At 42.4% G+C, this 27960-nt stretch overlaps 1 protein-coding gene across 1 annotated transcript in view; it reads right to left on the bottom strand.

Annotated features, from left to right (window-relative positions):
• LOC121563519 (limbic system-associated membrane protein) overlaps positions 1 to 27960 on the bottom strand; it is a 1168857-nt gene that overhangs the window by 1009342 nt on the left and 131555 nt on the right. The gene's annotated exons all lie outside the window — the stretch shown is intronic.

The raw sequence follows: 27960 nt of genomic DNA, 5'->3' as shown, positions 1-27960 counted from the left end.
ACCTACAAACAAGCAAGATTTCTGGCTCTCACAGACCTGTAACTTCTTCTTTAAGAGGCTCTTCTGTCCTCCACTCGTTACCTTTATTAATGGCACCTGTAAGAACTTGTTATCAGTATAAAAGACACCTGTCCACAACCTCAAACAGTCACACTCCAAACTCCACTTTGGCCAAGACCAAAGAGCTGTCAAAGGACACCAGAAACAAAATTGTACTGCACCAGGCTGGGAAGACTGAATCTGCAATAGGTAAGCAGCTTGGTTTGAAGAAATCAACTGTGGGAGCAATTATTAGGAAATGGAAGACATACAACACCACTGATAATCTCCCTCGATCTGGGGCTCCACGCAAGATCTCACCCTGTGGGATCAAAATGATCACAAGAACGGTGAGCAAAAATCCCAGAACCACACGGGGGGACCTAGTGAATGACCTGTAGAGAGCTGGGACCAAAGTAACAAAGCCTACCATCAGTAACACACTACGCCGCCAGGGACTCAAATCCTGCAGTGCCAGACGTGTCCCCCTGCTTAAGCCAGTACATGTCCAGGCCCGTCTGAAGTTTGCTAGAGTGCATTTGGATGATCCAGAAGAGGATTGGGAGAATGTCATATGGTCAGATGAAACCAAAATAGAACTTTTTGGTAAAAACTCAACTCGTCGTGTTTGGAGGACAAAGAATGCTGAGTTGCATCCAAAGAACACCATACCTACTGTGAAGCATGGGGTTGGAAACATCATGCTTTGGGGCTGTTTGTCTGCAAAGGGACCAGGACGACTGATCCGTGTAAAGGAAAGAATGAATGGGGCCATGTATCGTGAGATTTTGAGTGAAAACCTCCTTCCATCAGCAAGGGCATTGAAGATGAAACGTGGCTGTGTCTTTCAGCATGACAATGATCCCAAACACACCGCCCGGGCAACGAAGGAGTGGCTTCGTAAGAAGCATTTCAAGGTCCTGGAGTGGCCTAGCCAGTCTCCAGATCTCAACCCCATAGAAAATCTTTGGAGGGAGTTGAAAGTCTGTGTTGCCCAGCGACAGCCCCAAAACATCACTGCTCTAGAGGAGATCTGCATGGAGGAATGGGCCAAAATACCAGCAACAGTGTGTGAAAACCTTGTGAAGACTTACAGAAAACGTTTGACCTGTGTCATTGCCAACAAAGGGTATATAACAAAGTATTGAGAAACTTTTGTTATTGACCAAATACTTATTTTCCACCATAATTTGCAAATAAATTCATTAAAAATCCTACAATGTGATTTTCTGTAGAAAAAAAATATCATTTTGTCTGTCATAGTTGACGTCTACCTATGATGAAAATTACAGGCCTCTCTCATCTTTTTAAGTGGGAGAACTTGCACAATTGGTGGCTGACTAAATACTTTTTCCCCACTGTATGTGCTTTCTTGAGCAGGGAGACCTTGCGGGCGCTGCAGGATTTCAGTCCTTCACGGCGTAGTGTGTTACCAATTATTTTCTTGGTGACTATGGTCCCAGCTGCCTTGAGATCATTGACAAGATCCTCCCGTGTAGTTCTGGGCTGATTCCTCACCGTTCTCATGATCATTGCAACTCCACGAGGTGAGATCTTGCATGGAGCCCCAGGCCGAGGGAGATTGACAGTTATTTTGTGTTTCTTCCATTTGCGAATAATCGCACCAACTGTTGTCACCTTCTCACCAAGCTGCTTGGCGATGGTCTTGTAGCCCATTCCAGCCTTATGTAGGTCTACAATCTTGTCCCTGACATCCTTGGAGAGCTCTTTGGTCTTGGCCATGGTGGAGAGTTTGGAATCTGATTGATTGATTGCTTCTGTGGACAGGTGTCTTTTATACAGGTAACAAACTGAGATTAGGAGCATTCCCTTTAAGAGTGTGCTCCTAATCTCAGCTCGTTACCTGTATAAAAGACACCTGGGAGCCAGAAATCTTTCTGATTGAGAGGGGGTCAAATACTTATTGCCCTCATTAAAATGCAAATCAATTTATAACATTTTTGACATGCATCTTTCTGGATTTTTTTGTTGCTATTCTGTCTCTCACTGTTCAAATAAACCTACCATTTAAATTATAGACTGATCATTTCTTTGTCAGTGGGCAAACGTACAAAATCAGCAGGGGATCAAATGCTTTTTTCCCTCACTGTAGACAAAGTTCACTTGACATAAGTTTGAGCAAATTTTCGACTTACCTAAAGTGTAGTCGTTTCATCCACACCCTAGCTTGAAAAGTTAACTGTGCCTTTAAAAAGTAAAATGAAATCTAATGCTTTTAATTACTTTGCTGATCCTCCTACTTGTCATGTGTTTGATCCATCTGCTCAATTGTCTTGCCATCCCCTGCCGATGTAGGCTCATTACGCTATCACCCTAACCTTAACCTAACCTATTCCAGATCCACACCACCCACAGTCCCTGTTGGGCTCCAAAACCCTTTGATGGAACTTTAACTGGAGTGCAATGTCATAAATAGTGAAATAGTCCTAATTACACTGAACAAACATATAAACACAACATGTAAAGTGTTGGTTCCATGTTTCATGAGCTGAAATAAAAGATACCTGAAATGTTACATAAGCACAAAAAGTTTATTTCTCTCAAATTTTGTGGACAAATTTGTTTACATCCCTGTAAGTGAGCATTTCTCCTTTGCCAAGATAATCCATCCACCTGACAGGTGTGGCATATCAAGAAGCTGATTAAACAGCATGATCATTACACAGGTGCAAAAAAAAAGGCCACTCTAAAATGTGCAGTTTTGTCACACAACACAATGCCATAGATGTCTCATGTTTTGAGGGAATGTGTGGCATGCTGACTGCAGGAATGTCCAACACAGATGTTGCCAGAGAATGTAATGTTAATTTCTATACCATAAGCCGCCTCCAACGTCATTATAGAGAATTTGGCAGTACGTCCAACTGGCCTCACAACCGCAGACCATGTGTATGGCGTTGTGAGGGCGAGCGGTTTGCTGATGTCAACGTTGTGAACAGAGTGCCCCATGGTGGCGGTTGGTTTATGGTATGGGCAGGCATAAGCCACGGACAACTAACACAATTGCATTTTATCGATGGCAATCTGAATGCATAGAGATACCGTGACGAGATCCTGAGGCCCATTGTTGTGCCATTCATCCGCCGTCATCACCTCATGTTTCAGCATGATAATGCACGGCCCCATGTGGCAAGGATCTGTACACAATTCCGGGAAGCTGGTAAAATGTCCCAGTTCTTCCATGGCCTGCATACTCACCAGACATGTCACCCATTGAGCATGTTTGGGATGCTCTGGATCGACGTGTACGACAGCGTGTTACAGTTCCCGCCAATATCCAGCAACTTCGCACAGCCATTGAAGAGGAGTGGGACAACGTTCCACAGACCACAATCAACAGCCTGATCAACTCTATGTGAAAGAGATGTGTCGCGCTGCATGAGGCAAATGGTTGTCACACCAGGTACTGACTGTTTTTTTTATCCACGCCCCTACCTTTTTTTAAAGGTATCTATGACCAACAGATGCTGTATTCCCAGTCATGTGAAATCCATAGATAAGGGCCTAATGAATTTATTTTAACTGACTGATTTCCTTATATGAACTGGAACTCAGTAAAATCTTTGAAATTGTTGCAGGTTGTGTTTATATTTTTGTTCAGTATAGTATCAACATCAATGGGTGCTTCTGTTGACTAACAAAATGATGCACGTGGACGATAACCAGTAACAAAGTCAACATCTAAGTTGTTGCTCGATATTGGACACAGCATTGTCCAATGCTTACAATAATAGACCATCCATCTGGTATACTGATCAAGGTGAAGAATAAAAGCCAGACACTTTGAAGGAACATGTTGTGCATTGAACATGAGGAGGATAACTCTGATGTATTATGAATATCCACCCATGATCACTATTGTACAGTCAGTCCACATTGGAAATGCCCTTTGTACCATGGGGTGAGCAAGAACAAAATATGCTCCCTGCTAGCACAAGGTTGAGTTTCCTTTCCTTTGTGTGAAGCCGTCACATCCTTTTCATGATCCCTCAGCCGTCACACAGAGACTGAGAATAAAGGGATGACAACCTGAGCTACAGTAGTCATTCATCTGTAACATGTCACGCCCTACACACTTAACATTGCCAACAACCATTACCTTGTGTGGAGTCACTTTTATAAAATCTTGGTCTTGTCCTCTCTTACTTGACTTAATTTCCTCCCATGTTTCACCTTAATACCACACAACTACAGTACAGAACACTGTCACAAAAGCCATTCTTTTGAATTGAATCTTAGGTTGTTTTACAGGTGGAAAAAAAACACAACCTCAATTTCTGTTGAGTGCCAAGTCGATTCAGGAAGGTAGAGGTGAAATTGCGGCGTTTATCTGTTCTGTACAGCTCAATGTCTATCTTCTGCTCTCTGATGGAAGACTACAGGAGACGAATGAGGGCTCTCGATGACCTGTCTGGTCTAGTCAAAACACATTTCACTAAACAACACGTCACTCAAAAAGGAAGAACATTGCAATTATCGGTTGAGAAGATGGTGAGGGGAAGAGCAAAGGGAGAGAGAAGAGAAAGAGAGAGACTTCACGGTCAGCCAAGATATTGGTTCTGCTCAGAGGAAGAACTAAGGAAGTTAATTGGTTCATTCTCAGGACAAAGGGTTTGTGTTACCAAGGGAGCCCAAAGATGTGTGTCAATCACTGCATCAGTCCTTTGATACCGTGATCCACATTGTATTGCGATATGGATAATTACGTCAATGTATTGTGGTTATTGTGTGTACCAATGTCCACATATTCAAATACTGTAGAAAGGTATGTGTATATGTCATTATATTTTCACAAAACTAGAGATTCATCAGAAAAGCAATGCCTTCCAATTTAAATGTCCATATCAGGAAAATAACTGCTTGCGACAACGTGACTAAAGAACCTGTGTGAACTTATTTAGGACATTCATTGCAAGACTTTTATTAATTTAATGTAGGTTCAGCAAATATTAATCAACGCTTCCTATGAAACATATTCTCTGAACTCTTGAAAAAAGACTGTTTGAGTTAGTAACTAATAGTCAGTGGAACCCCTGTAGTCAGTCCAGCAGTTGCATTGCATTCAATGTACTGCCTGTGGTGGCATCAGCTTAAATATCAAAGACTCACCACTGGAGTGTTTGTTCCTGTTTCTACCAGTTCTCCATACACAGCGATCGAGATATGCCCATCACAAATGTACGATACTTTCAGAGACACTGTCATGGTCAGTGACATGTGAATCCCCGCCAGAAACATGCTACAGTATGTGACTATGTGACTAAGGCAATTCAGTTGAAGCATTGGAAGCATATATTTTATATCCAACATATTAAATTGTAACCCAAAGCCAAATTCACTCCTCTTGAAGTGAACATTCCACCCTCTCAAAATAACAGCTAATTATGCAGTGTTATTTACAAAAGAAATAAAACAGAAAGCACACATACAGGGTTTCGAGGCTTCTTTGTGAATGGAAGTCCCTTGCTATGACAAAGAGCTATAACCTACATGATAGATATCATTGAATACAGACCTGGGTTCAAATAATCTTTGAAATCTTCTAAAATACTTCAGCTGTCTTTGATTGAGCTTGCCTGGCGCATTGGAACCAATAGAACAGAAACCAGCCTATCTGACACTCCATGCAGGCTAAAGCAAATGCTCAAAGTAATTGAAAGGTTTCAAATAGTATTTGAACCCATGTCTGATTGAAAAAAAAAATTTGACTACACTATAATAACCATTGTGAAGGAGTCCGAACACCTCATATCTGTTTATCAATGTACTGCATTTATACACTGCTATTCAGCGGGTCTCAAACCCCTTTACTCAATTATAATCTCATCCTGTCCACCACCAATGTGTAGCACCCACTTCTATGATGCATGACTCCCATTTTGTGCCAGAAAGCTCACTGCCCATTAGCTATGACAGTGGAGAGTTGAGAATGGATTCTGCCAATTTGAAGCTAGGGATGATTAGGTGACCATGGTAGTGTGAGGTTGGTAATTTAGACAGGAATGAGGTGGAACATTCCCATTTAATCTATGGTATAAGTGTCATGGGGTTCCTTTAGAGACGATTTGGGTTAACCGTCTTATCCGAAGGACAGCACCTTTTGCAGGCCAGCGTCCCAATCCCTGCCCATTACTGGCAATCAAACACTACTTCCAACTGATTAAAAAATCCAACCTGGTTTTTCTAAGAGGTCTCACATCCAAGTCCTAACCAAGCTGAACCTTACTTAGCTTCACAGGAGACCCGGCAGGATTGCATGATATTTGTTCAGATGAGCCAACCTACAGTGTATATATAACATCCCACAAGCCACACCTGTGATTTATAATTGCTAGGCTGTTTCATTTCAGGTTTTCACACTTTTTACCTCACCTCTGATCTGCCAAAGTCCTGCCCTTTCTCACGCAAAGGTGATGCAAGTCAAACTGACAGCTATTTATTGGCACTCACAAGATTGAACCCCGTTACTCTTCAAGAGATTTCATGATTAAATAAATATTGAGGTTATCGGAACAGAGTTCTTCTGGAAGGGCACAGAGGCATGCTTCGTGACTTATTTCACGGATGCTCTACAAGTACCAAGCTAATGTCTTCAAGTAATCCAATGTACGGATTTATTACTAAAATGGTTTATGGCCAGGATTATTATGTAATATATATATTTTTAAAGCCAAATAAATAATAATAAACCAGTCATGAATAGAGAGATAATAACTTGCGTGCTAAGAAAGTAATCAAAGGTTGATGAAATTACCTAACTTTGCCTCTGATTTGAATTGTTCAACATCTTTATTCTGGGTGGACATCTTTCAGATACAGGCCTACAGCAGAGGTCCCTTGTAGCTCATGGCTCTTCCTCTTGGCTGGTTACTGAGATGTGACTGGTAAATGATTACTCTCTTTACAGAGCAGCAGAGACAGCTGCAGTTGATGCCTTTTAATTGTCCTTATATGCAGTACCTTACCCCCTGATCCGGTGCAGCTTGTCGGCATGAATTCAATAATTTCTATTGTGCACTGTAACATTAATAGCAGGCTCCATTAGAACTAGTGGATATATGGAGGCTTAAATATCCTGACCTAGCGAGATATACATGGCTGAGATTCAATCAAGCTAGTCGTCTTGACTTCTTTCTTATGTCATTCTCGTTGGCACCAAAAGTTTAAAAAGTGTTGATAGGGGACAGAATGCGGTCGGACCATCATATAATTGGCATATACATTACTCTTACTGAAATTCCATGTGGGCAAGGATATTGGAAATGTAATCAAAGCCTATTGGATGATAACTTGTTTTTAACTAGGACAGAGGAATTTATAACTGAATTTATAACATAACATAGGTACAGCAAATCCCCTTATTGTATGGGACACCTTTAAATGTGCCTTTAGAGGCCATGCAATTCAGTACTCATCTCGAAAAATGTAAGCAATTTAGGTCAAAAGAGTCCATACTAACAAAGGAAATAGAAGGTCTAATAGAACAGATAGATAGCAATAAAAACTGTACATAGAGGCTCAGCATAAATTAGAGGAAAAACTAAAAGAAATGGAGAAACTTATTCAAGAGAGATCAAGTGTAATATATTATAAAAATAAAGCAAACTGGATGGAATATGGGGAAAAACGCACCAAATTCTGTTTTAATCTTCAACATAGAAATGCTACCAAAAATAATTGACTGAAACTGGTTACAAATGACGGAGTCACCCATGATTCACCAAAGGATATTTTGAAGGAGGAAGCAAAGTACTTTAAGCATTTCTTTTCATTTCAGTCGCCTCAATCTCCTCTAACTGAAGCTAATTGTAGGGATTTTTTTCTATTGATAATGTAAAATGAACAGCCATACAGAAAGACTCATGTGAAGGTGAAATTACAGAGGAGGAACTTCTGCATGCAATTAAAGACTAAGTCCGGGAAAACTCCAGGGATGGATGGCATTCCAGTCGAGGTATACCAAACCTTTTTTTATATACTCAGAGGACCGTAATTAGCATGTTTTAACCACTCCTATATAAATGGTAGCTTATCAGACAGTCAAGGTCTTTCATTATTACTGAAACAGGATACAAGTGGGAAATATAAAGATCCAGTCCATTAAAAAAATGGAGGTTAACCCCTTATACTTCAGTGTTGTGATGCAAAAATTGTAGCAAAATGTATAGCACATAGAATTAAAAAGGTATTGACTGACATTATTCATTCGAATTGATAAAAAACCTTTTAAAAAAGGTATAATCTTAGTAAATGATATCATAGGTAGGAATGGTGGAGTTGTCACACATGCAGCTAACAAAAACATATGGAATTGTCTGCTCTACCCAAAATTACAACCAAATAATTGCAGCATTACCGCAAAAAATGGAAGAGGAAAGTGGAAGGGGGGAAAAAGTAAGGAACTTGTCTGGAGGCCCTGCATTAAAGACCATAATTGGTTAAAGAAAATTGTGATAAATAAAAAAGTAGACCAGTTTCATTTAAGGACCAAAGGATTGACAGCCGTCCCATATAGATTGCAAAATAGTTGGGAAGAGATATTTGACGTACCGATTCCATGGCATAGTGTTTATGAACTGATACGCAAAACAACGCTGGACTCAAATCTTAGAATGTTTTAATTTTAATTATTATACAAAATTCTTGCTACCAATAGAATGTTATTTATATGGGGGATATAATCTTCCCAGCTCTGCAGATTTTGCTCCGAAGAGACAATCATTAGATCATTTATTTTGGTACTGTCCATTTGTAGCTTGTTTTTGGTCACAGATCCAGGAATGGCTGAAGGATTGCAATATTTACCTGGAGCTAACCCTGCAGATAGCACTACTGGGTGATCTGAAAAGTCAGTCAATCGATCAATAATATAATAATACTTTAAGCAAAAATGTTTATTTTCAATTTACAATCTGTAGAAACAATGAGAATAGAAGGGTTCAGAACTTTATTATTTCACTGTATCACAATTCCAGTGGAATTGGTACCACGTTCATCTGAAGGTACCACGTTCATCTGTACAAACAATAGTACGCAAGTATAAACACCATGGGACCACGCAGCCATCACACAGCTCAGGAAAGAGACGCGTTCTGTCTCCTAGAGATGAACGTACTTTGGTGCGAAAAGTGCAAATCAATCCCAGAACAACAGCAAAGGACCTTGTGAAGATGAGTTTAAATGTATTTGGCTAAGGTGTATATAAACTTCCGACTTCAACTGTATATACAGTGAAGGAAAAAAGTATTTGATCCCCTGCTGATTTTGTACGTTTGCCCACTGACAAAGAAATGATCAGTCTATAATTTTAATAGTAGGTTTATTTGAACAGTGAGAGACAGAATAACAACAACAAAATCCAGAAAAACGCATGTCAAAAATGTTATGAATTGATTTGCATTTTAATGAGGGAAATAAGTATTTGACCCCTCTGCAAAACATGACTTAGTACTTGGTGGAAAAACCCTTGTTGGCAATCACAGAGGTCAGACGTTTCTTGTAGTTGGCCACCAGGTTTGCTCTGACGCCCTAAACACAGGTACCAAGGTGATCTGTCTACTAATATCAAAAGTAGCGGACGAAACAGCTGGTGAGGACAGCTCACTAGCAGGCTTAGCATGAGCAGAGTGTAACCTCGCGGTAACGCAAGCACTCGCTCGTTCAATAATATCTCTAACACCACTTTCCTAACTTCTGCTTTCACTAAAACCCTCGGTATGGGTACAGAAAAGTGGTCAGCCAAAGCCTGTAGATCCACTCTACGGCAATTATCAAAAACCTCCCCCGTAGGGTTTTCCAAAAAGGCATCCAAATCAAAAGTAGCCATCTTAAGCTAGCAACAGGAGCCGACGAATACTGAACACAAAACCAGTTAGTCACAGCTGCCAAGCTCAACACTGAACCAGACACTAAACCAATTTGCATGAGTGGTATGGGTATCATTGAGATAGTCCCGGACGAACCCCCACGTTATGTTACGAACCCCGTGGCATTAAAAGTCAAGGGTGGATGGAAAAGAGGCCCGTAACATAACTCATGCGAATCAGAATATTGTCAAGGAACAGTTAGAACAAAATACACCGACAACCATAAGCTACCGTCAAACACAAATGTTTATTATAAAACACACGGTAAAGGTTTGGGGAAAAGGGGCTGAGCTGGAGCCAAGGAATGAAACAATAAAGTTAAAAACCCCTAAACTGTTCTTGCCTGCCTCAAGAACTACTAAGCTTACTGCTAACCATAAAAAATACAGTGGGTGGTCCGCTCAGGTCTAACTAGTGTGTTTAGACAAGGTTTTCCTACGGGTAGTGTATGCCCAAGGGCGACTTGCTAAATCCCCCTTTTCCCAGGCACAAACAAACAATCATACGGACTAAACCGTTAACGAGTGAGTACACAAAAACAAGACACCACGATATACAGTGAGCTCCATAATTCATTGGACAGTGACCATTGTTTTGTTATTTTGGTTCTGTACTCTAGCACTTTGAGTTTGAAAGGATACAATGACAATGAGCGTGAAGTGCAGACTGTCAGCTTTAATTTGAGGGTATTTTCATACATATCGGATGAACCGTTTAGAAATGACAACACCTTTTGTACATGGTCCCCCCATTTTAAGGTACTACAAGTATTTGTTAAATTGGCTTCACAGATGTGTGTCGTTAGGCAGGTGTATTCATTTGTGTCGTTAGTGAATGCAGGAGAGCTGTTGATGAATAGTAATGATTCTAGACGTTGCTATTGCCTTTGGAGGTTGTTATTGGGGTGTGACAACATGAGGAAGACAGCAGTGTCGATGCAAATGAAGTTGGCCGTCATAAGGCTCAGAAATGAAAATCAATCATTCAGGAACATTGCAAAAACCCTGGCCATGCCCAAGTCAACAGTTTTGTTCATCATTAACAAGAAAAAAACAACCGGTGAACTCAATTATGTCAAAAGACCCGGTAGACAGAGGAAGACCACTGTAGTGGATGACCGGAGAATACTCTCTATGGTGAAGAAAAAAACCCTGATAACAGCCCAAAAGATCAAAAACACTCTCCTGGATGCAGGTGTAGATGTGTCAAAGTCTACCATACGCAGAAGACTACACCAGCAGGACTACAGAGGGTACACTACAAGATGCAAACCACTGATAAGCCTGAAGAACAGAAAGGCAAGATTACAGTTTGCTAAAAAGCACCTAAAAGAACCCCCAAGAGTTCTGGAAAAAAATATTGTGGACAGATGAGACAAAGATTAACATGTACCAGAGTGATGGAAAGACAAAAGTGTGGAGAAAAAAAAGAAATGCCCATGATCCAAAGCATACCACCTCATCCATGAAACATGGTGGAGGGGGTGTTATGGCTTGGGCCTGTATGGCTGCCAGTGGAACAGGCTCACTTGTCTTCATCGATGATGTGACTGCAGACAGAAGTAGAACAATGAATTCTGAAGTCTACAGAAATATTTTATCTGCTCAGATAAAACCAAATGCCTCCAAACTCATTGGACGGCACTTAATCACGCAACAAGACAATGACCCTAAACATACTGCTAGAGCAACAAAGGGGGTTTTTGATGGCCAAAAAGTGGAAAAACCTTGACTGGCCGAGTCAATCACCAGATCTGAATCCAATTGAACATGCATTTTACATGCTGAAGAGGAGACTTAAGGCAATAAGTCCCCGAAACAAGCAGGAACTGAAGATGGCTGCAGTACAGGCCTGGCAGAGCATCACCAGGGAAGATACCCAGCGTCTGGTGATGGCGATGCATCGCAGACTTCAAGCAGTCATTGCATGCAAAGGATATGCGACCAAATATTAACAATGATTACTTTATTCTACATTATGTTAAACTATCCAATGATTTTTGATGCCCGAAAATGGGGGGGACCATGTACAAAAGCTTCTATAATTCGTAAACGGTTCATCCGATATGTATGAAAATACCCTCAAATTAAAGCTGACAGTCTGCACTTCACCCTCATTGTCATTGTATCCTTTCAAACTCAAAGTGCTAGAGTACAGAACCAAAATAACAAAAGAATGGTCACTGTCCAGTGAATTATGGAGCTCACTGTACATACTCACAAACAAAAAGAGTCTCTGTCAGAAAACACAACTGACTATCTTTTAAAACAAGGGGATGTGTGATATGATTGGGTAAGAAAACAGAAACAGGTGGTGCAATCAGGAGAAATGTCCACTGATTGGTCCACCTCAACAATCAGCAGATTAACTGATGACTGACAGGTGGGACACACCAACGACCTCCAATCAAGAACACAAAGGACACCTGTGATTAGGGCAGAAGGAGAGGAAAAACACATACAGGATACCTGTATCCGTAACAATATTCATATATAAGTCTGAAACTAAATAAGATTGAGGGTCAATATCAAAACTCCAGTGGATACCATTGTTGAATTGCTTTAATCATTTGTAAAATGTTTAAACATTGAGTTGTATATCCAGCGAGTTTCATGTGAACGACTTTAAAGGAACATTTTGACGCAATGTTGTTGAGAGATTACAAGGTAAGGACAACATTATGAATTGTAGATTTTTGTTAGGGTTAGGGTTAAATTAATCGAATGCCCTTTAAGACCTTGCAAAGCAGCATGTTGAATGACCTTTACATTGGCATGCACCTATCATACTGTAACCTTCTTTCATGTTCCAAACCAAGCCCATATGAATGTACCCCTGTCCTACTACTAGATTCTTGCACTGATGCAGTCCTGTACACAAAGCCCCTTCCACCTTGAAGGTACTTATTAACGAGAGAGGGCTCCATGCAGTGAAGGATTATTGGCTACGGGGAAGGAGTGGTTAAAAGTTATCTATACGATGCTCCTCCGGCCAGTTACTTTGTAAATAATGATCCATCAAAGCCCAAAGACCAGTCATTTGTCACAAAAGCAATGTTCTACAGCAACACAGCTACATACACAACAACAAAATACTGTTGGCATTGTTTATCTCCGGACGTGATAGGATTGAGGGAGAGGGAGGGAGAGAGGGAGGGAGGGAGAGAGAGAGGGAGGGAGGGATAGCGAGAGAGAGAGGGAGAGAGAGAGGGAGGGAGGGATAGAGAGAGAGAGAGAGGGAGGGATAGAGAGAGAGGGAGGGATGGATAGGGAGGGAGGGGAGGGAGGGAGGGAGGGAGGGAGGGAGGGAGGGAGGGAGGGAGGGAGGGAGGGAGGGAGGGAGGGAGGAGGGAGGGAGGGAGGGAGGGAGGGAGGGATAGAGAGAGAGAGGGAGGGATAGAGAGAGAGGGAGGGATAGAGAGAGAGGGAGGGATAGAGGGAGAGGGAGGGAGGGATAGAGGGAGAGGGAGGGAGGGAGAGGGGGAGAGGGAGGGAGGGAGAGGGGGGAGAGGGAGGGATAGAGGGAGAGGGAGGGAGAGAGCGAGGGAGAGAGGGAGGGAGAGATAATGGGAGGGGGAGGGGAGGGGGAGAGAGGGAGGGAGGGAGAGGGAGAGAGGGAGGGAGGGAGGGAGGGATAGAGAGAGAGGGAGGGAGAGAGAGAGGGAGGGATAGAGGGAGGGATAGAGGGAGAGGGAGGGATGAGGGAGAGAGCGAGGGAGAGATAGTGGGAGGGGGAGAGAGGGGGGAGAGGGAGGAGGGAGGGGGAGGGAGGGGAGGGAGGGGGAGGGAGGGAGGGAGAGGGGGGAGGGAGGGAGGGAGGGAGGGAGGGAGGGAGGGAGAGAGGGAGGGAGAAAAGGGGAGGGAGGGAGAGAGGGGGAGAGAGGGGGAGAGAATGGGGGAAAGATGGAGAGTGCGGGGAGAGAGAGAGAGGGGGAGGGGGGAGAGAGACGGGGAGGGGGGGAGAGAGACGGGGAGGGGGGGGGTGAGAGGGGGAGGGAGGGTCGAAACAGCAGGTCCGTGACAGGTTAGCACATCCGGTGAACAGGTCAGGGTTCCATAGACACAGGCAGAACAGCAGAAACTGGATCAGCAGAACGACTGGGTGGATTGATGCTGGGCAACCAACGAAATTCATTAATGAAACGCAAAATATCTATAAAAAGAGGCAAAGTGGATTTTGTATACAGCTGCCCACTGGTGCCCCTTTGACCTTCCTATTAGAACACATACTCAACACTAGTTTTCAGTGGAAAAACGTCTTAAAGTGAAAATGATGGGTCTTACTCTCGTGGGCTAATGATGTAGCCTATTTCTGAGTCTCGCTCTCACTCCTCCACTACTGACTGCTAGCATTTACCAAGTTAGCAGGGAGAAAGCATAATCAAACAGTCAGGGATGATACAGATGTACACTGCTGCTTTGGGGATGTATTAAATATTGATTTACCATGAGGCTAACATAAAGTCCTGGTGATTTCTCTCTACACTTACTTCCCTATTTGAAATATAGGGCACAATACAATGAGCAATATAGTTTAAGGGAACAGCAATCATATCATTATCAAGACTTTGTTGAGAAAATCCTTATAATTACTAGAGCAGACTTAACTGGAAATCACTGTTCATTATCAACAATTAGCCACAGTACCACTCTCAGGCATGTAGCTCAGGGGATATTTTATCTAATCTCAGCCATAAAGATTCCAACTGTAAATCTAAATCACATTACGCTAAATCACTCCACCAGATAAACCAGCTCATTCTAGATTACAGAGAAATTCATGAGCATGGCTACGTACAGAAGCAGTGGTTCTGCTAAAAACACTTCAAGTGGACATCCAATGTTCCACAATGAAGGGGGAGTTAAAGCTGATGTCACCGCTATTAATCTGGAGTTCAGTGTACCATCCTTTGACCCCACACATGGATCATTCTGACGGCCAGGTCGCTATCGTGCCATATCTTACTCCACCTCTAGCGAGGATGATTTATGGAAAAACTGTATTTGGTGAGATGAGCATTTCACACTTCTCTTTTTGTGAAATATGACTTGGATGTAATCCTCACTGTTGACACAAGCCAAGGCTCCAGCTCCAACCACTGTTCAGTCACCCTAGAGATTAATATTACTATGAAGAGTTTAGGAGGCTGACAGATATAATGTACTACTGGCTACAGGTTCAACACATCTGCTCGTGCTCCTTTGGGGAATCAAATGATAAAAATACAAACAAAGTGGTGCACTTTGAAATTCTAAGGATGCAATGAGATTGTATAATATTCCTGTGTTGTTGTTGTCTGGTAAGCTTTAAGGCTATATTATGCTTGTGTATCAAATATACAGTGTGTGGTGTATTTAAATGTCCTGTTTTGTATTCTTTAATTAATGTACAAACTGCAGATTTTTTTTATGTAGTTGAGCTATCTAACTTTTCTTCAGAAATGTTATTTCAAGGTGACTTTTCAAGTTGAATTCAAGTCACACTCTCCATTTGATGATGTAAGACCCAGTGGGGCCACAGTATGTTCAATCACTTGTAGCGGTGGGTTCAACAAGCAGTCAAGTGCAATACTGATTAAGTAGAAGAGTGACTTGTGAGATTGTAAAATGGAAAAGTATCAAGGTGGATTTGGATCCAATCATAGACTTACATATTCAGGACTTTTTTCAGGGACACAGCTAACCTGCAGTATGTACTTATATGATGCTTCCAAGGGGGTATAGTCTATTATACAATGGGTAGCTCTAATCCTGAATGCTTTAAACTATTCCACAAGTTACCATCGGCTAAATCTATGACGTTAAAATGCCTATTTACTCTGTTCCATCTGACTGCGCAATCCACTGTCTCATCAGCCCAGCCAGGCAATTTATAAACTTGATCTCCATTATAAACAGCATCTAGACATTATCTCACATTTCTTTTAGACTAACATTTACTTTTCAACAGCGGAGATTTGTATAAACCTTGCTGTTTGTCTCTCTGACATTTGGAACATTGTTTCAATATTCAAATTCGATCTCCAGCAGTCCCATAGTAATGTTGAACATGTCGTGAGTCTGGACAGACAGACAGGCAGGCAGCGTTTCTCAGCCAGTCGAAATCATGAATCAGCTGGCATAATTTTTATGGATATATACAAAGAAATGTCAATTGAAAAAAGGTCAAACAAAACGAAGTGCAGCTAGTTTGCAGTCTTTCCAGCTTCAGTTTGAAGTGTTAGCTGTGTTGTTGGCTAGCTCCTCTGAACAACAGTGTCCTGACGAGAGAGCACATTTTCTATGCCAGGCAAAATTGCGCATCATTTGCTCATTGTTGTGGATGTATCCAAATAAATGTCACTAGAAAACAGCTTAAACAAACACAAATGCAGCTACTGTTGTTATTATGGCTGCACTGTTTGACGTGACTGTAAATTAGCCTTAGTTGGCTAGCTAACAAGCAAGGGATAAGAACGTTGCCAGCCAGTACGGCAATAGAACATTTAGAATGAACGACTTGGTCGCATCCATAGATAGAGAATAAAAAGACTGAACGACAGTCGCGTCTCTGGCAACCGAACCGATAGAACGAACGACCAGCCGGCTTGGGTATCAACCCTAGATTTGTGTCGGGACTATATCTTGTGGAAGGATGAAACAGTATGAATAAATTAATCAAAATACTGTTGCTACTGAAAATACTGTCAATCATTATTTGAATATGTTGGTAACCCGTTGTATAAAAGTGATCATCACTTTTAGTAGGCTAACGTTAGACTACTCAGACTACTCATGTGGGGTACATGAAAACATAATAAAATAATCTCATATGCCAAAGGCCTAAGCATTCAGAATAACTCAGATCTCTGTTACACACTACATAAACTGACAAGGACAATAAACACAGCAATTTAATATATAAACAGTTTGGTTTATTGATGTCACATGACAAGGATGGCTGTTAACATGTTACATAATCATGTCATATTTATCTCCTCAATCTAACAGTATATAAATGTCACTCAGTAATTAGACTGAAACTATATTGCTCAGACACTATATGAAAAGTGTATTTATTTTTCTGCACTTATCCTCCACTGAGTCCTCTTGGGAGCTGTGGTAATGACCCACCTTTATTCATTTTTCATAGTGACACTGTGCCCTGTGACATTGTGTGCTTCATTTCTGCCTCACTCCCTTGTCCCACACAACACACAGCTACAGATGGAAGCCCTAATTAAGTGTTTATGTGGCCCACAGTTCTGTATGCCGGGGCCAAAAGGGCCAAAAAAACACTCCAGGTAGCATTCGCTCTGAGTAAGCATGTGTCTCTGATTCAGAGGGGTTGGGTTAAATGCGGAAGACACATTTCAGTTGAACAAATCACAAGTGAAGACCTACATACACTGAGTATACCAAACATTAGGAACACCTTCCTAATATTGAGTTGCACACGCCCCCACCACTTTTACCCTCAGAACAGCCTCAATTTGTCGGGCATGGATTCTACAAGATGTCGAAAGCGTTCCACAGGCATGCTGGTCCATGTTGACTCCAATGCTTCCCACAGTTGTGTCAAGTTGGCTGGATCTCCTTTGGGTGGTGGACCATTCTTGATACACACAGGAAACTGTTGAGCGTGAAAAACCCAGCAGTGTTGCAGTTCTTGACACAAACCGGTGCGCCTGGCACATACTACCGTACCCCGTTCAAAGGCACTTAAATGGTTTGTCTTGCCCATTCACTCTCTGAATGGCACACATACACAATGCATGTCTCAATGGTCTCAAGGCTTAAAAATCATTCCTTAACCTTTCTGCTCCCCTTCATCTACACTGATTGAAATGGATTTAACAAGTGACATCAATAAAGGATCATAGCTTTCACCTGGATTCACCTGGTCAGTCAATGTCATAGAAAGAGAAGGTGTTCTTAATGTTTTGTATATTCAGAAGAGAGTCTAGAGAACATTTGCTTTCTAAGGACGAAGGTAGCAACATGAAAATGGAAAATAATGAAGGCCCCTCCAAGCTGTTTTCGGTGTCCTGTTGCATTATTCTCTTTTTGTGGACCATTGCCACCTAACATTGGGGTGGTGTGATATTCATATGACAAACTACGGACAAAACACTAAATAATGGTCAGAAAATAAAATAAAATCAGCAATCAGAAAATAGGATAGGAAAAGATAAGTCACTCATTCAACCTTTATGTCTTTACTGAAGACTCATCTCTTCAGTAGGTCCTACGATTGAGTGTAGTCTGGCCCAGGAGTGCGAAGGTGAACGGCAAGGCAATGGTGTGACGAAACACACTTGCGGTCTCAACCGGGCCGGCTCCTCTCTCTCCACCGGGATTCTCTGCCTCTGACCCTATTATGGGGGCTGAGTCACTGGCTTGCTAGTGCTCTACCATGCCGTCCCTAGGAGGGTGGCAGGCATTTTTCACTATACTCGACTTGAGTGGGTTGCTGATGTGATCTTCCTGTCTGGTTTTGCGCCCACTCGGGCTCGTGTGGTAGGGGAGATCTTTGTGGGCTATACTCAGCCTTGTCTCAGGGTAGTAAGTTGGTGGTATGTTAATATCCCTTTCGTGGTGTGGGGACTGTGCTTCGGCAAAGTGGGTGGGGTTATATTCTGCCTGGTTGGCCCTGTCCGGGGGTATTGTCAGAAGGGACCACAGTGTCCCCCGACCCCCTCCCGTCCCCCGTCTCAGTCTCCAGTATCTATGCTGCAATAGTCTATGTACCAGGGGGCTAGGGTCAGTTTGTCCTATCTGGTGTAATTCTCCTGTCTTATCTGGTGTCCTGTGTGATCTTAAGTATGCTCCCTTTAATTCTCCCATCTCTCTCTTGCTCTCTCCCCTCCTAGAGGACCTGAGCCCTAGGACCATGCCTCAGGACTACCTGGCCTGAGGACTCCTGGCTGTCCCCATCCCCAGTCCACCTGGTCGTACTGCTGATCCAGTTTCTGCTGTTCTACCTGCGGCTATGGAACCCTGACCTGTTCACCGGACGTGCTACCTTGTTCACGGACCTGCTGTGTCGACCTCTCTCTCTCCCTCTCCTGGACCTGCTGTCTCAACCTCTGAATGCTCGGCTATGAAAAGCCAACAGACATTTACTCCTGAGGTGCTGACCTGTTGCACCCTCTATAACCACTGTGGTTATTATTTGACCCTGCTGGTCATCTATGAACGTTTGAACGTCTTGAAGAACGATCTGGCCTTATTGGCCATGTACTATTATAATCTCCACCGGGCACAGGCAAAAGAGGACTGGCCACCCCTCAGAGCCTGGTTCCTCTCTAGGTTTCTTCCTAGGTTCCTGCCTTTCTAGGGTGTTCTTCCTAGCCACCGTGCTTCTACATCTGCATTGCTTGCTCTTTGGGGTTTTAGGTTGGGTTCCTGAATAAGCACTTTGTGACAACTGCTGATGTAAAAAGGGATTTTTAAATACATTTGATTGATTGATCAGCTATAGCAAATGTCTGCTTTCTTATAAAGTGGCATGCTAGTTTTCACTTGATGTTACTTTCTGCAATAGTCTTGGTCTGTGTTGTTTACTCTGGCTTGTGTTGTGTACACCTCGTTATACAAAAGACTGTAAGCCTTGAAAGCCATGGCTTTGAAGGGTAGAAGCTGCAAGGGCATGTGTGAGTCAGACATTGGCAAAGCTACAGTAGCTAGGATTCCTCTGTAAGGGGCAGAAAGTAATGACGAGAAAGCCTGCTTAACTACTGTAGGTCAGCCACAAAGCTCCACAATTCCCATGTTACCGAACAAAACCATATTTAACACAATGTTCACAGTACAGCCATTACTCCAACTGTTGTGTTGACAACAGTGCACACATTTTATGTTTAGTAACCAAAATTCACTGTTCAAGATTCTCTTAAAAATAAAGCACAGAGACATATTCTGTTTAAAATCATACTAGAACTGAGCACATTACTTTTTTATGCCGCTAGAAATGTGTTCAACATCCACTGAAGTAGCTAGCAATTTTACTAGATAGCTACAGTAGTTGCGGTGGTAACCAAACAAACCGACTTGCTAGTTTAGCTAACCAAACCATGAGTCAGTCCTAGCTAGTAATGCACGACTCCAGGATTTTTGTAGTCGACTCTGACTCCTGTGGTTGGAGTCAACTCTTGCTCGACTCCCAAAACTCGCTAAAACGGATGCGCACACACGTACACACCACATTACTGCAGAGTCCTACTAGGAAGAGTACATTTGAATTCTAGAGGACTGAAATTAGCATGATGCTGCCCATTTGCTTATCAATTTAGCCTATAAAAGGCCTATTTTGTTTGAATATAGATGGTGATGTGACAGCACTAGAATATTTCTGTGATATTTCTGCTGTGCGCAGCCTTGACAGATGCCATGGGATGATGCCACATACTCTAAGCTGATAAGCCTATTCTTTGCCATCTTATAGCCCTATTTGGATGGGTATTACTAGAGACGTTGGTTATGTAATCATTATCCAAGTATGTGCATTATTCCAGAGGACGATTCACACAGGATACATTTTTCCAAACTGCCCCATGTAATTCGTTATTTTTTCAAATTAAATTGACTCTTATGATGGAAGCCTGGAGGATTTTATTCTAGCCTTGAAGATATTTCAAAGTCATTTCTAAACGATAATAGGTTACACTGATAACTCGTGCTTGGCTGCCAAAATACCCAGACAACACTGTGGGTTCGGGCCTATTCCGTTTGAGACTCAGGGGACTCGCCATCGACTCGCGGGGCTTCATACGGGCCGAGCTCTTCCCGAGTCTGGCAGAATCCACGTCAGCATATCTGGCCCGATTCACTTTTTCAGAAGTAGGGCCATATGAGGTTTTTATTCGACAGGTGATGGAAGAATTGTTAAAAAAAGAATGAATGTAATAATTTCACCTCGAATTTGCTAGGTCATTTGCAAGCAAAAATGTCTCCCATTAGGCTATTAGATGGAGAAGGACCCTAGAGAATCTATGCTATAAATTAATCTGATTTCTTTTGGAACCCCACTCACACTAATTCTATTAATTTCAGTCCTTCAGCCAATTCTGGCTTAATATAATGGCATTAGCAATTTTTTTGGGCATATGCTGGTGGCCAGATTATATATTTTTTCGAATTTCTTGAAACAAGTTATTTTTTTCATTTCACTTCAACAATTTTGACTATTTTGTGTATGTCCATTACATGAAATCCAAATAAAAATCCATTTAAATTACAGGTTGTGATGCAACAAAATAGGAAAAACGCCAAGGGGGATGAATACTTCTGCAAGGCACTGTAGCCTATTTTTCTATAGTAGGCCTATCTGTAAACGCTGATACATCCTGACAAAATACACCATATGAGTGGCCTAATGTAATTTTCTGGACCTTGTAAACTGCTAAATGACTAGAATGTAATGTAATGTAAACTGTAGGGAATAAACTCATAACTGATCCAAATTATTGTATAATCAGGGCTTTATTTCGGCATGAAACACAAAAGGATGTTTGAGCGGATATTCAAATTAGGCTACATCACTGCAGTTTACAGCCCAGACAATAATTGTAAACTAACAATAATAAATTCCTCATTGCACTGTGTTGTTGTAGCCTAGGAAGTAGAATCATTTTATTTTCAGAAGAAGTAGGCTTAATGATATCAATAGTGGAGTGTGCCCGGCGACTGCAGAACGCAGCCTGGAGGAACACATAGACCTATATCTTCCATTTGTAAGTCGCTCTGGATAAGAGCGTCTGCTAAATGACGTAAATGTAAATGTACATTTGATCATCTGCTACCTAGGCTGAAGGAGGGATGCAGCCTACAACCATGCATGTTGAATTATTGCAATAGCCTATTAAACGGTTACAAATTTAGTCTATAGCCTATTAAAATAGCAAAATAAATAATAACCATGACAGTCAATGGAAAAGATCATGGTGCTCGAAACGTCATGATTGTGGGTTCGATTCCTGGGGCCACGAACGGAAAATGAACGCACGCATACTGTCTCTTTGGATAAAAGTGTCTGCTTAATGTCACATTTATTATTTTTGCACACCTCATTTGTGAGACATCGAACATTTTCCTGCATGGAACTTTTGACAGTAGCTATGGGCTGGCTGCCTGATCATTCTGAGAAGACAGAAGAAAATAAAACAGCGTATCTAAACCGGGTAAGTTATGAATTGTATCACCAACGGTGTAACTGTCATAGAGTTTCTTTGTCATAACCCAAGATTGCATGCCAAATGTTTGCTGAACCAGACAAAGTTTAATTCAAGATCGAGACCTCACATCACCAAGTCAACAATAGGCTACTATTTCCTGTCTCTTTTACACATCTGTGATTGTAATTTTCAACATAGCAAATAGCAGCATACATGTATCGTCAATTGCCAACATCAATGCTTGCTGAAGTATCCTTAATAGGGAGCTAGCATTACCTCTAAAGGTACCAAAAACACACAATCCAGAAGCGGTGGCCTCTGCAGCTCGAGCCGTCTGCTTTGCAGCTCGATCCGGACTCGGTGCCTGACTTTCGTTGTGAGAGTCAGTCAGTTGGTTAATAGTCGATGCCAGCAGGAGAAGATACCAAAAAGTTCAAAATAGGTAATTGTAGCTATTGTATTTGTAGTGGTGTATTTCGTCGCAGTCGGTAATTAGTTTGTGACATTGTAGCTAGTGTCGTAGTAAATATAATTTGTCGTAGTAAATATAAAATGTTATAGATTGGTCTGACTAAAATGTTATGCAAGACCAATTTGTGTTAGGAGCCTGTTTTTAATAAATGCTGTTTTAGGTCAGAGAACAAAGGACAGAGGAGAACACCATATCTTCTCACCAGATGACCTAGTCTTGCAGGAATGCGATAACAGGACAACACCCCCTCTCCGGCCATAAACCACCAGATACTCCCCACCACTTTCTCTTGACACACACCAATATTTCACTTTCACGCACACTCATTCTCAACTCCTCACGAGTTCCCTGGACACACACAAACATTTCATTTGCACGCACACTCATTTTCAACTCCCCTGTCTACTGGTCGGGTGCCAAGGGCAGAGGACTCTGCCGTGCACCAATGGGGCTTCTACTCTGGACAGAGCAGAACCGCCTCCTACGCCTCGGGAACCAATCAAGGGACTAGAAGAAGGACCCCTTCCTTTATGTTACATTGTATAAAGTAATGCTGTAAACTCTGTTTATCCATCCTTCTCAACTGTCTCCATAAGAGGCAATTGATTGGGTCCATGCATGTAGCTTGAACAGTACAAGATAACTCTGTGTTTAATAAACTGCCTTTTGCTTAAGCAAATTCCTCTCTGTCTAGCGTCGTTGGTTTGTACTTCCTCTCCTAATTATGTGTTCACCAACACTAGCTTAATTTCTGGACTGGTCATGGTTGTTGTCAAAGTTTAATAATTAGCTGGTTAATAAACTGAATCAGGTTAATTACGACTGGGGTTGGCGCGAAAACTTACTGGAAGGTAGTTCTCCAGGAACAGGGTTGAAGAGCACTGACCTAGGACATCAACAGTCAACTTCAGTTCACTGGCACTATAAGGAATAGCTTCATACTCATTGATATATTTTTGGTGACTTTATGAGGCATTGCAAGACAAGACGTTGCAAGATACAGATGACCAAGATATAGCCTATGTGCACGGTTCCGACTGTCTGTCTGCCTGCCACGATCCTCTCTCTCCCTCCCTGGCTCGACTGCTCTTTCTCTTCGCTATGAAAAACCCTAGTGTGTCTGTTGCGTGTAGAATAGCTCAGCCTACTCATTGATAGCCCTACTTTAGTGAACTTGCGCGAGACATTGCAAGCCAATAAATTGAGAGATACAGCATTGCGATAGCCTATACATATTTTGATTACCGATGCACGGTTCTGACGGTCTGCCTGGTGGCCAGACATGTCTGGCTGTGCCCCTCCTCTCTCTTTCGCTAGCTCGCTCTTTCTTTGCTGCTGCTTCTTCTTCGGTGTGGTTTATCAGCGGTTGGAATCCATCTTTATGGTGCATTACCGCCACCTACTGTACTTGAGTGTGGGCCAGAGACAGGGAGAAACTAAATCCTACCTGCCAGCCCCATTGCTCTTAAAAAAGATAACAAAATATTTCAGACTATTTCTAATGATGTTCTACTCAATATAATACTTAAACTAATTTACTGTCTCCCCTTCTCCCTCATACTAGATCTCAGCCTCTCTCTTTCCCTCTGATACTGCCCACACTGTAGCAATACATGTTCCATGGTCTCTGTTTCCTGGCAATAATCACATTTTCCTGTTGGATGCTTCCCTATCACATTTAAAGTCTTCAACTGGCTGTGTCCCACCCTTAATCTTGTAAAAATAGCCTCCTCTCTTCTGTCCCTTCCTGCTGTCCTCCCCTCCCCGACTTTCCTCTATACTTGAAATAAATGCCTGCCCTTAGTATCTCTATTCCACTGATCATGCCATCTCTGCACCATCACTGTCCATATCAGGCTTTTTGCCTTGCTCATTGAAACTACAACATGTCTAATTGTCTAATTCCCCTCCACTGTCTAATTCCCCTCCACCCCCACATCTTATCTGTATACCCATCTGCCATGGGTTTGTAGCACCTCATAAAGCAGGTCTTGTCTGCTATGTGAGTTAAAGGACTGGAGACTCATCAACACTGTACATGAATCAGAGCAAATAACTACTCTGTCTGGCTTGACTTCCTCCACCCACTGCAAGGCCAACAGTATGGCCATCAGCTCCGCCGTATATATATATAGCCAGATGATCTGTAATATGTTTCCTGACTGCCACCCCACATTTCTGCACTACAAATGCTGACCCAGTACATCCTGTCCTTGGATCTTTTGAACCATCTGTGTAAATGGACACAAAATCCTGATACACAGTATCCAGACGTCTCTTAAACAAATCAGATGGATCAACACCCTCCCTATCTTTCTATAGTCTCTCCAACACTTCTAGATCAACTACTGGAGGCGATTACTGGAAATGTGATGTACAGTGGGGGAAAAAAGTATTTAGTCAGCCACCAATTGTGCAAGTTCTCCCACTTAAAAAGATGAGAGAGGCCTGTAATTTTCATCATAGGTACACGTCAACTATGACAGACAAAATGAGAAAAAAAATCCAGAAAATCACATTGTAGGATTTTTAATGAATTTATTTGCAAATTATGGTGGAAAATAAGTATTTGGTCAATAACAAAAGTTTCTCAATACTTTGTAATATACCCTTTGTTTGCAATGACACAGGTCAAACGTTTTCTGTAAGTCTTCACAAGCTTTTCACACACTGTTGCTGGTATTTTGGCTCATTCCTCCATGCAGATCTCCTCTAGAGCAGTGATGTTTTGGGGCTGTCGCTGGGCAACACGGACTTTCAACTCCCTCCAAAGATTTTCTATGGGGTTGAGATCTGGAGACTGGCTAGACCACTCCAGGACCTTGAAATGCTTCTTACGAAGCCACTCCTTCGTTGCCCGGGCGGGTTGTTTGGGATCATTGTCATGCTGAAAGACCCAGCCACGTTTCATCTTCAATGCCCTTGCTGATGGAAGGAGGTTTTCACTCAAAATCTCACGATACATGGCCCCATTCATTCTTTCCTTTACACGGATCAGTCGTCCTGGTCCCTTTGCAGAAAAACAGCCCCAAAGCATGATGTTTCCACCCCCATGCTTCACAGTAGGTATGGTGTTCTTTGGATGCAACTCAGCATTCTTTGTCCTCCAAACACGACGAGTTGAGTTTTTACAAAAAAGTTCTATTTTGGTTTCATCTGACCATATGACATTCTCCCAATCCTCTTCTGGACCATCCAAATGCACTCTAGCAAACTTCAGACGGGCCTGGACATGTACTGGCTTAAGCAGGGGGACACGTCTGGCACTGCAGGATTTGAGTCCCTGGCGGCGTAGTGTGTTACTGATGGTAGGCTTTGTTACTTTGGTCCCAGCTCTCTGCAGGTCATTCACTAGGTCCCCCCGTGTGTTTCTGGGATTTTTGCTCACCGTTCTTGTGATCATTTTGACCCCACAGGGTGAGATCTTGCGTGGAGCCCCAGATCGAGGGAGATTATCAGTGGTCTTGTATGTCTTCCATTTCCTAATAATTGCTCCCACAGTTGATTTCTTCAAACCAAGCTGCTTACCTATTGCAGATTCAGTCTTCCCAGCCAGGTGCAGGTCTACAATTTTGTTTCTGGTGTCCTTTGACAGCTCTTTGGTCTTGGCCATAGTGGAGTTTGGAGTGTGACTGTTTGAGGTTGTGGACAGGTGTCTTTTATACTGATAACAAGTTCAAACAGGTGCCATTAATACAGGTAACGAGTGGAGGACAGAGTAGCCTCTTAAAGAAGAAGTTACAGTTCTGTGAGAGCCAGAAATCTTGCTTGTTTGTAGGTGACCAAATACTTATTTTCCACCATAATTTGCAAATAAATTCATAAAAAATCCTACAATGTGATTTTCCTGAAAAAAATTCTCAATTTGTCTGTCATAGTTGACGTGTACCTATGATGAAAATGACAGGCCTCTCTCATCTTTTTAAGTGGGAGAACTTGCACAATTGGTGGCTGACTAAATACTTTTTTCCCCCACTGTACATCACATTTCCAGAGTGGGATCTCTGCTAATTCGGAAGTTATGATCAATTTTAATAGCACCACCAACACAGTGAATGGATAATGGGAAAATGGATTTAAAGGGAAAGTGAATTGCTGAATTTGCAATTCTAAACGAGGGCTGTGATTGATTAATGACTTGAAATGAAACCCTAACTCTTTAAGGAATACCTGGAATAGTATAACAGTAATCCTTCTACCCATGGCTATTTAACAGTCTGATGGCCTTGAGATAGAAGCTGTTTTTCAGTCTCTCGGTCCCAGCTTTGATGCACATGTACTGACCTCGCCTTCTGGATGATAGCGGGGTGAACAGGCAGTGGCTCGGGTGGTTGATGTCCTTGATGATCTTTTTGGCCTTCCTGTGACATCGGGTGCTGTAGGTGTCCTGGAGGGCGTGTAGTTTGCCCCCGGTAATGCGTTGGGCAGACCGCACCACCCTCTGGAGAGCCCTGCGGTTGCGGGCGGTGCAGTTGCCGTACCAGGCGTTGTGCATCTGTAAAAGTTTGTGAGGATTTTAGGTGCCAAGCCAAATTTCTTCAACCTCCTAAGGTTGAAGAGGCTCTGTTGCGCCTTCTTCACCACACTGTCTGTGTGGGTTGACCATTTCAGTTTGTCAGTGATGTGTACGCCAAGGAACTTGAAGCTTTCAATCTTCTACACTGCGGTCCCGTCAATGTGGATAGGGGGGTGCACCCTCTGCTGTTTCCTGAAGTCCACGATCATCTCCTTTGTTTTGTTGACGTTGAGTGAGAGGTTATTTTCCTGACACCACACTCCCAGAGTCCTCACCTCCTCCCTGTAGGCTGTCTCGTCATTGTTGGTAATCAAGCCTACTACGGTTGTGTCGTCTGCAAACTTGATGATTGAGTTGGAGGGAGTACAGGAGTGGGCTGAGCACGCACCCTTGTGGGGCCCCAATGTTGAGGATCAGCGAAGTGGAGGTGTTGTTTCCTACCTTCCCCACCTGGGAGCGGCCCATCAGGAAGTACAGGACCCAGTTGCACAGGGTGGGGTTCAGACCCAGGGCCTCAAGCTTAATGATGAGCTTGGAGGGTACTATGGTGTTGAATGCTGAGCTATAGTCAATGAACAGCATTCTTACATAGGTATTCCTCTTGTCCAGATGGGATAGGGCAGTGTGCAGTGTGATGGCGATTGCGTCGTCTGTGGATTTATTGGGGCGGTAAGCAAATTGAAGTGGGTCTAGGGTGATGCTAAAATGACATGCCACATGAATATATTTAATGTTAAATAAATGAATGTGAACATTTGTATTTCAGAATCTAGACATAGTCCATGTTAGAGCACAATATAAGGAGTATAATGACACCAAGACGTTGTCTAAAAAGAGCCTAAAATGGCCACTTTCATCATGATAAATGTTTTTGTCTGTGATAAAAAATGTA

This window comes from Coregonus clupeaformis, chromosome 5 (genome assembly GCF_020615455.1).
Source record: "Coregonus clupeaformis isolate EN_2021a chromosome 5, ASM2061545v1, whole genome shotgun sequence".
NCBI lineage: Eukaryota > Metazoa > Chordata > Actinopteri > Salmoniformes > Salmonidae > Coregonus > Coregonus clupeaformis.
This window is presented reverse-complemented; position numbering and strand designations above follow the sequence as displayed.